Raw genomic sequence first — 10,267 nt, 5'->3', positions numbered from 1 at the left:
TATTATTACAAGCCAAAGAACCCTTTTTTGGTACTATACAGAACCCTTTTTGCTAAGAGTGTATGAGAGGAGTGAGAGTGCGTGTGTGTATGTGTGTGTGTGTGTGTGTTAAAAAGAGAGAGAGAGAGAAGGAGAGAGAGAGAGAGTATGGGTAGTTGTGAGAGTGAGATGGAGACAGAAAGAGAAAGAGAGAGAGAGACTGTGTGTTTATGTAGGCGCGTGTGTGTGTGTCTAAGAGAGAGAGAGAGTTGAAATATTTACAGTCAGATAAGGCCAGCAAATGCAAATACAGCTTATTACATTTAAATTGCTTACGTCTAAAAACGGAAAAAGGCGATGAAGCTGAACGTCGTCTTGTTTTTATGAAACCTGCAGAAAAATCTGGGCATGGAACATTCTCCACTACAGAGAGCTGAAAAATCATGAAGTGGAGAAGCTGTGGTAGATGTATATAGGCTTTCAGCTTTAATTCAAGGGGTTTAACAAAAAATATTCATTTGAATTGCCATTTCTATCGTCCATCAAATTTCACAGGCTCAAAAGTCTATGGAAAAATGATATTTAGAAATAAAGGATTAAAACTTGGTTGTATCTTTTGCAGGCAATGAGTTTCCTTCCTTGAGATGGTTTGCCAGAAATGTGTAAGTCCTCCTACCTTCAGTATTGTGGTGAAAGGCATGCTCAACCAATTGGGGTCAAGTGACTAACATTGTCACTGAATACATTAATTGACTCATTTATTTATTTTTTTTAACCCTAAGAAACTGATGTTTAGCAGCATTCAAGTAAAATTGAGAACGCACAACTCTATGGGGTGGTTTCCCCAGAAAGGGATCCTGGACTACGCAGTATTTTTATAGTGATTTTCCATTGAAATGAGGATATAATCCAGGACTACGCTTAATCTGGGAAACCACCCCTGTATGTTCACAATATATGTGTTATAATTCAGATCAATAACTTTTTCATGACTTCTCCATTCTATTCTCTTTGTTTAATTCTGGAACATATTAATCTTTCATCATTAATTTTTTTATGTTTTCTACCAAAACCAGGCATTTTCATTTTCTAAAGATCTAAAGTATGTATTTACATTTTTTAATGGTGTTCTTAAATGTAGACTTTAAAAGTCACATGACACTACCTCAACACTGATTTAAACTTCATTACATGTTGTGGAGGTGTTATCATTTACCAAGGAAGCAGGTCTGTGATCATCTACTTTAGCCATCTTCTGTGATCTTCCAGGGCTTTTGGTGTTTCGAAGCTCAACAGAGAATTTCTTATTTTTAAGAATGTACTGATTGATTTAGCCACTCTAAAGGGCTTTATGAAGATGGCCTCCTTCGTTTGCACTGACACAACTCGAAACACATACTGGAAGTTCACATTTACCCAAACACCAAATGCAAAATAAGCAACCCCAGACCTTTTATCTCCTTAATTTGTCATGTCAAAATGAAATATATTTTGAAGGTCACACTTGATCATGAAAAAGCGTATCAATTAATTCTACAATTACTTCTGAGCCTGTGATAATGGAGGGATTGTGTAAAAAAAAATTGGAAGTAATTCCTAAACTGTCTGTGCAATAATTCTGTTAAACCTCTTAAATTAAAGCAGAAAGTCCACACATGAATTATACATGGATTTCTTTGTATCAAACAAATTGTGGTGGAGTACCGAAGCTAAATTAGGAAAACTGCCTCACTGTCCAAATATTTCTGGATTCTAATATAGATGGCTAATCAAATGTTTTGCAAAACTGAGAATTACAGTCACACAGCTCCAGAGACCTGGAGGTTGTGGGTTTGAGTCTCAGTCCAGGTGACTGTCTGAGAGGAGTTTGGTGTGTTCTCCCTGTATCCGCTTGGGTTTCCTCCCATAGTCCAAAAAACACACGCTGGTAGGTGAATTGGCATCTCAAAAGTCTCCGTAGGTGTGAATGTGTGTGTGTGTGTGTTGTCCTGTGAAGATTGGTGCCCACTCCAGAGTGTGTTCCTGCTTTGTGCCCAATGATTCCAGGTAGGCTCTGGACCCACCGCGACCCTGAACTGGATAAGGGTTACAGATAATGAATGAATGAAAGAACTGAGAGTTTCTCACCCCTGCAGTAAAGTTGGAAAGAGCATATCTTTTCTGTGGATCTTTGATACTATGATACTATTTTTTAAAACCTGCTGACCTTTTTCTGCACAAGGAAACCACCTTGTAACAGAAAACTCTATTTTTAAAACCAATGACCCCAAGTTTAACGAGGACACAATAAAAGAAAGTCCACACAAAAGCACATCCTGTATCTTTACTATACTATACTGCACTGAACAATCCTAGTGAGATAAAAATGTGTAAATTAAGTTTTTTTTACTATATTCTACAAAATAAAGGTGACAATGATTTGAGGTTTCAGGTGATATTTTTTGAGATAGGTGAGTCCTAAGAATGTTTAATGTTTCAGTAAAATGTAAAATATGAAATATGTTTAATTTGTATTAATATATGATCTTTATTGGGATGCTAGGTTTTTAGGTATTTCTATAATTACATTATACATAATGAAAATACATAAAACATTTTTAATTTATATATTATTACTGAATGCTGGTTTTAGGTGCTATAAAAGTTTAAACAGATGATGCCAATAAGTAAGTATAATATTCAAGCTCATCATCATCAGACATATCAGATGCTGTAGTTACATGTTGCCAGATGTGCGATGGTGGTTGTGGTTGTGGCTGTAGTGTGGAGGAAAGACTGGTGCCAATGGGACTAAACTCTGCATTTGTAGCACTGTTCAGCCGAGTGGGACTAAGCAGTGTCCTGCTGAGAGTCAAAATGGAAACCGCAAATCATTGATTGTTTCTGTCTCAACTGACTCCATCTCTCTCTTTGTCTCTGAGGAGAATGTCACTGGTGTTGAGTCCATGCTAAATCCCATCAGAACAGCCATCGTTATTCCAGCATGAACAACCCCTGACTTTCCCTTAAAATGCTGATTAGGTTACAGGTCAGCATGAGAATTTAATGATGAATCTTTTGTGATTTGTTTAAACCTTCTTCTCTTGCAGTAGTTGAAGTAAATAATAATAATACGGTTTCATAACAAAGACTGACATTGCCACATGGCTTGCATCTTTTTTTTATTTTCCTGTCACCTGTTGCAGAAAGATGCTGCATGTGACATCTTTCATGCACTCAAGATGAGGCATAATTAAAGCTATGGCATTTGCTCAAAGGCGCTCACTGTCTGGACCCGATCTGAGGCTGTTATTCAGGGAAGACAATCATCCCATCACTCACTTTAAAACAACAAAACAACTGCTTGTGTCATGCTTTTCAAGAACTGTCTGGAAAAAGTAGAAGTGATTCAGAACAAATTAGACAGCATCTACAGAGCTGAAGCAAAGGGGAGGGAAAAGTACATTTTAATATCTTTAATGCTGAATAAAAAAGCGCTTACAAACTTGGGGCTATACAGTGCACCTCAGATTACAATAGATTTCATGTCTTGTTCATGGATAATTCCAGGTCAAATGGCTCATAAGTCCAAGCTTAAGGCCACTTACTTTTAATTAAAACAATATATTCACTCTGTATAATGGTGCAGATTTTAGACAATTAACAGATTACTGAATGGGCCAGTGACTGCATGGGGCCATAAAGGACCTCAGATCAGGGTCGCTCAAAGCCTATGGACTGTCTTATATGACAGAAAAGCACTTTACAATGTGGTCACCAAACAATAATCACCAATATGTACAAATATGTACTATTTCTAAATATAAAATACCAAATTATAATCATTTTGGCAGATGTTCTTCTCCAGAATGGTGTAATGTTGACAACGCTGACATATGGTGTCAGAAACACCTGTCATGGACAGGTCATGTTACCTATTCTGCTGCTCATTCATGGTCAAATGCAGTATTTGTTTACAGTTATGCAGAAGTTGACAATTATTGTTAGCCGTGTAACCCTCATCTCTCCAACACAAATCTACAGCAACATACTTTAAACACACACACACACACACACACACACACACACACACACACTGAAGTCCACAACTTCAATAATAATGAGCTGCCGATCCCTGCAGTACTGTGAAATTGTAAACACATGAAAATAGATGTCCCATTCCACCACGAGCGTGAGAGGAATCCTGTCAAGAGTTAGGATACAATAATTACCATGATAAAAAGAGGCAGAGGCAGTGGACATGTCATTATCCAACCTCTCACAAAACCCCTCCTACCATTCCTACCTCCAACAGCTGGCCTTTGCTATGCAAATAATTCAAGCAGACTGAATAATTCACAGAGCTTTACAAAAGCACATTTTTACAAGCACGGAACATACTTCACCAGAAATCCTTCATGAAATAATGAAGGCCTAGATAAAATAGGGATAGACATAGTATTCTCTGAGAGTGTATAAAAAAAGTGGAGAGGGCTTGATTTATGATCTCCTGAAAGAGAAAGACAATCTGGTGGAAAATCAGCAGTAGCTTCAGGGATGTGACATGTAACATCTGGCGTAATGCATGCAGGAAGGGTTGGTATATATCACCTTTTTTTTTTAACAAAGAAAATCCAGACTCCTTCACTCCTTCACAGTAAATGACTGCAGAACTGATACATAAATCAAGACTTTCTCCTTTGTTAATAATCAATGTGACTTAGGTAACCTACAATGCATCTCATATTTCATTAATGCGAGAAAAATGAAAGAAATTTGCATTTCATTTAAGACCTCCTGCAGGTTAGGAGCTGTGATAAACCCATTAATACTCTCACATGAGTATTGTAATCAGCTCTTTTGAGGCCTTACTAGGTCTACATGTGTTTCCAGCTGAATACCTGATGATATGAATCAGAGATCTGCACATTATAGCTGAAGAGCAATAGCACTGTAATTGATTTGTACATTACAGTAAGTCTTTATGCAGTGGATTCCGGTTTGCAAAAGTTTGAACAACCCTTGTTTCTTTCATTAAATTATTCTTTCTTTCTTTCTTTTTTCTTTCATCTTCTATAACCACTTCATCTTGATCAGATACACAGTCGGTCCAGAGCCAATTCAGAATCATTGGGCACAAGGCAATAACACACCCTGGACAGACCAGCAGTCCATCACAGAGCAGCACACACTCATACAGTCACTCACACTCACACATGTTGACAATATTTGAAGAGCCGTTCAGTCTCCCTTTATGGATTGTAGGATGTTGGACTATGGAAGAAATTGAAGCATCTGGAAGAAACCCACTCAGACACTGACACCTCACAGACAGACCCAAGGCATTGGTTTATTGACCCCAGGACTCAGGAGCTACCTAGCAGCAACACTACCTGCAGCACTGCCATGCCACCCTTATACATAAAAAGATATGCAGTAATTTGATTTACATTTTACTTCCAAATATATTAAATTCAGTAAATAAACTTGGCGTGTGCAATAATGTGTAAAAGAGTGCGCTTGCTAGAGGCTGAGTAAACTTATTTTCACTTTGAAAATCAGCCAAATGTATGCACTGACCAAGGGGACATTCTAAAACACACTAAAAATAGTTTCTTTTTGTGATGCATCTACCATTTCTGACTGTGGAGTGTCCTGCAGAAACCCTGTGCTGAGCCCTGCTCATTAATCCTGTCCAATAGAGTTCAGCTGAGTCTCCACCACCTGTGTGCTGATACAGGGGCAGATAGAGCAGGAGTTATCTGTCTGCCCAGAGCAGGACATTAGCCAAACCCATCATCCTCCAATCACTGTAGCTGCTATAAACAGGTAAACACTATAGGAATAAGCCCCTAGCCACTGAGGAACCACCTTCCAGCCCTTCAGAAGAAAATGCCTAAGAACCAAAGGAAAAATTAAAGCAAGATTGGTTGATTAATCAACTAATAGCCTGTAGACTAATCAATTAATTGATTAAGCAAAAAAAATGGTAATTTGCCATCTAACTTTCTACTAATCTACAATGTGCTGAAGGAACCGTTTTCTCAATGGCTGGCTGGCTCACAGTGGCCCATGTAATAATTGAGCGCCCCTACTGTTCCAGATGAACGGAAGGGGGTAGGGGGAGGTGAAGTGTGGACAGTGATAAACGGAGCGTTGAAGAACAGATTCTCACTTTATTCTTTCACCTGCTGACTCCAATTAGCCAGTAATCACTTCAAGTTATTCCGAAATGAGCAGCAAGGAAAGGCTCCAAAAACTTCAGCCTTAACCTTTTAGCTAGCCACTGGACCGTGGACTTAAGTGTCGGCTGAGGACATAATAACGACAGGTTTTCTCGACAGGTCATCTCAAAGTATTCACACTCCATTAACGGGTTTGGAATTCTGTAAAATAATATGCAACCTCCCATGAATGGAGGAATATTTGCTAATTATTGAAGTCTTATCCCCCTGCTCTGGTTGGCCACTGACCTGGTTTAGGTCATGTACATACACTGTAATTACCATTGTCTACCTGGACATCTTCATTAAAGAGATACTGACCATCCCCCCTCTTTTTTTTCAGGCTGATACAGAAGGGTCCCTTCCTAAGTGTCTAGTAAATTGTCTCACAGCTTGGACGTAACCTTCCCTGTTATTTAATACCGCTGCCGCTGACAGGCCATTTCCATTTTATGCGAGGGAGGTTCATCCAATTTACAGAGTCCCAATAAGAACGCGTTCTCTCAAGGACAAGCGGATTATTCTATTAGCCGTAATGTGTCAGAGGTGCAGATATCAATGCTCTTTGACACAAAGCTTTTTTTTTCTGGCTTTCCACATGCAGTACAACTTTGTTATTCATCATTGTTACTATAACTCTGTATGCAAGCACTCCCTGTATATTAATATATGTATAAAATAAATATCAACTTTAAGGTACATTCAGTACTAAGACATGCATTTAATTTCTCACAAAGGTTTGGATTATTTATATTGAATAGTATTAAACCAAATAATGAAGCTACAAATAAGCGTAAGGTCACCATGCCTATTGTCAAATGTCAGCTATAGAGATGTTAATTTTGGGAGAAAGGAGAAAAACCCTCAAGTCCAAGTTTTGCTTCATATCTCAAACAAAACAGTTGTTTCTGTCTATTCTTCCACTGTGAAAACACTTGAATGCTATGGAACTGAATGGAACACTGAAAGCAATTCTCACTAAAATATGGAAGTAAAAAATAAACACTTGCACACAGTCAATACATAGAATTTATATAAAACTTGTCAGACTTAAATAAACTAAAAATTAGCATCAGTTCCTGTTTGGATGGAACTGTATACTGTGTGTTTATTGTATGTATTTTCCATTCCTTGCATTTAGTCCATCTTGTTCAATTTCACTATGTAATCCATGTGTAAAACACTTCATCTTGCTCCTACTATATGGAACAGTGTGAGCCAAACTGATTCGATCAGAACTTGAGCTATTGTGCTTCTCTGCTGAGCAAAATCAAATGAGCTCAAATTTGTAATGCCTGGATTAAAATTTGACCAATAAGATCAAGCTATAAGTAATAGGCGCTTTTAAATTGCTTGTGTTCACAGTGGTATCAATAAGGGAGCCCCTGCTGGGCAAATCCAATGATATAAACCCAGATATGTCATGATTTAACTCTGTCCAGTTAATTGAATATCAGCAGGAAGAATATGGCAGCAACTGCTGATGTATGTTTTAATTATATTCACTCCCAGCTAATGCGCAAAGTTTCGGATCAATAATGAGAGTTAATTGCAAATAATTAAGGGGCTCACAGCCTAGAATGATTGCTTGAACTGGAGAGGCTTCTTGGTGCAAATATAATTAGCTAACAGTCCATTTTAGGAGACAGAGACAAATTTACTAGACTTTGTGTTTCACTGTAAACACAAGATAAATATTTTGCCCTATAAATTCTATCCAGATCTTTTTTGTGAACAGATCTTTAGAGATTAGCCATCTAGAACTGCATTACATGTCCAAATCTTTGTAGACACACCTCAGTAGGCTCAGTACACTCAGCTAATTCAAGATGAACCTATTGTGGACCATCTTGTGTAATCACCACAGAGAAGCATAGAATGAAATTGGACATGCTGTAGCAGCTGCAAATAAGGTTAAGGTCAACATATTCAATGCTGGTTATTTGCTAGAGCAACATAAATCCTACAGCATTGGGCTGTGGAGAAGCGAGCCTGTGTTCTCTGGGATAATGGAGCACCAGTTCCTTTGAGATGAGTAGGAATGAAGTTTGTGATTCATAACAAGTCATCCATCATCTACACTAATGTCCTTGTGGTTGTATGCCATTAGAGCTAGTGATGCTTACATACATGAAAGATATTAGATGTTACTTTGTATGTTTTTCAAATGTACAATACAATGACTAGTGTCTACTACATATTTACCATACTTTACAATGGCTTTTATTTATTTATTTTGTGTGTGTGTGTGTTTGTCTTTTTGTCTTTTGATGTTTTTTTGTTCTGTGTCCTAATATTGTCAGCACTTTGGGATCTAAAAAAGCCCTTTATAAATAAAATGTATTATTAAGTGTATTAATTAAGTGTATTAATATTTTACACAATGTTGGATAGGCAAAAATATATAGTTTACAAGGACTTCTATGAATAGATATTGCTGATACTATTTGTGGTGTAGGCCACTGTTTTAGTATAAAACTGGGGACAGAAAATATTAAGATACCCTTAATGAAATGGGAGGTAATGCTCTAGGGAATTTTAATGTGCAATTATTTGTCATTGTACAACGAAATGTGTCTTCTATTTTTAATCCATCTGTGGCAGCAAACACATGCACACTAGGGGCTGTGAACACACACCAAGAGCGGTGGCCAAGGGAGCAGTTGTGGTTTCACTTCAGCTGTGGATCCCGCCTTCCGGTACCAAGTCCGGTCCTCTAACATTTAGGCCATGGCTGCCCTGTTTTTGTTTTCTGTGATGTTCAATATCTGCATCACTGACAGGAATTTCCATTACTTTTCAAAACATTACAAATTTATGCTACTTCATTTTAAACTTTCAGTCAAATCATTATCAAAATAAATATTAAGTCCCCACTGACAGTAATATGTTGTTTTCTATTGCTGACATTTTATACTTACAGATCCAAGAAGACAGAAAGAAAGAAAGATGGCAAGGGAAGGAAAGATGATAAATGAATCATTTTTATGGATGTTGTTACAGATATATAGAAATAAAATTGCTCTATGTATTACTTCAGTGCCAATAGAAATCATGCTATTATTACTCTTGCGCAGCTCACCAACGGATATTAAAAGAGCAATCAGTCATTTTCTTCAACGATTCTTTTTCTTGCTGTGAGACCTAGTGCATTTGATGTATCAGAAACTCTGGGCTAATCTTAAGCACAACCCGTTCTACAGCACATAAACTTTTGTAAATTTTTACCCATGTTTATTTCATGTAAAAATGTAAAATAAATACCTTTCAACAATATTGTTTGCTAATTTTAGCAGGTAAAACTGACTAATTGCTCTTTTTAATCCTACCCTGCTCCATGTTTGATTGGATGCCTCTCTGGCAGAAGAACATTTTTCCACTAGGACCGGGATTCTGAGAAATAGAATTGCTGAAATACGAAGGCAGGGAAATGGAAAACCCTGAACTGAGACAGTGGTGAGAAAGGGGGAACGCAGTTAAATAATTCAGGAGCATCGTCTGAGTCGCTTTGAAACTGTTATTAAAACGGGGACAGTGAAGCGAGAGGCGTGATCAAAGACACATCATTATTCCCTGCTTAAGCCTTTTCCAACTAGCCTAATCCAGTGTTAGCTTTCTTCAACTGTCTTTCAGCTGCCGATGGGACTAAGAAAAAGTGTTTCTCAGAAGCCTTTTTTAAAAATTGAATCCTTAAAATAACAACTCCATTACTCAGCTATCTACGAGACTTTCAAGTGTCTTCTGATAAGTTCTTCAATGAAGACCAACAGAAAACCGATATGTGAAAAAAAAATAGGTCTACATTTATCAGTCACAAAGAGCATTTGAAGTCAACATGAAGGGAAGAAAAACTTTCTTCAAGCCTAATCTTCAATAGGCAAAGCATTAAACTATTAAGTTGAAGGTTTGAAGGAGTCCCTCTTCTCCTCTCTTTGTCCAAAGAGTTTCGACAGAGCGAGGGGAAAGAAAAAAGAGGCTAATGAGGTATAGCCAGTGGAAGAAGAGGACACTGGGAAAAAGCCTCAGAGCAGGAGGACAACATGGCCGCCTCGGCGTGTGCCACTCTTGTGCAGGGGAAGATGGCA

At 37.8% G+C, this 10,267-nt stretch overlaps 1 protein-coding gene across 1 annotated transcript in view; it reads right to left on the bottom strand.

The window, feature by feature from the left end:
- LOC136676195 (serine/arginine repetitive matrix protein 4-like) overlaps positions 1 to 10,267 on the bottom strand; it is an 89,642-nt gene that overhangs the window by 61,828 nt on the left and 17,547 nt on the right. The window lies entirely within an intron of this gene.

Source organism: Hoplias malabaricus, chromosome X2 (assembly GCF_029633855.1).
Source record: "Hoplias malabaricus isolate fHopMal1 chromosome X2, fHopMal1.hap1, whole genome shotgun sequence".
Taxonomy (NCBI): Eukaryota; Metazoa; Chordata; class Actinopteri; order Characiformes; family Erythrinidae; genus Hoplias; species Hoplias malabaricus.
The sequence above is the reverse complement of the archived record's forward strand: the minus strand, read 5'-3'. Positions and strand labels throughout refer to the sequence as shown.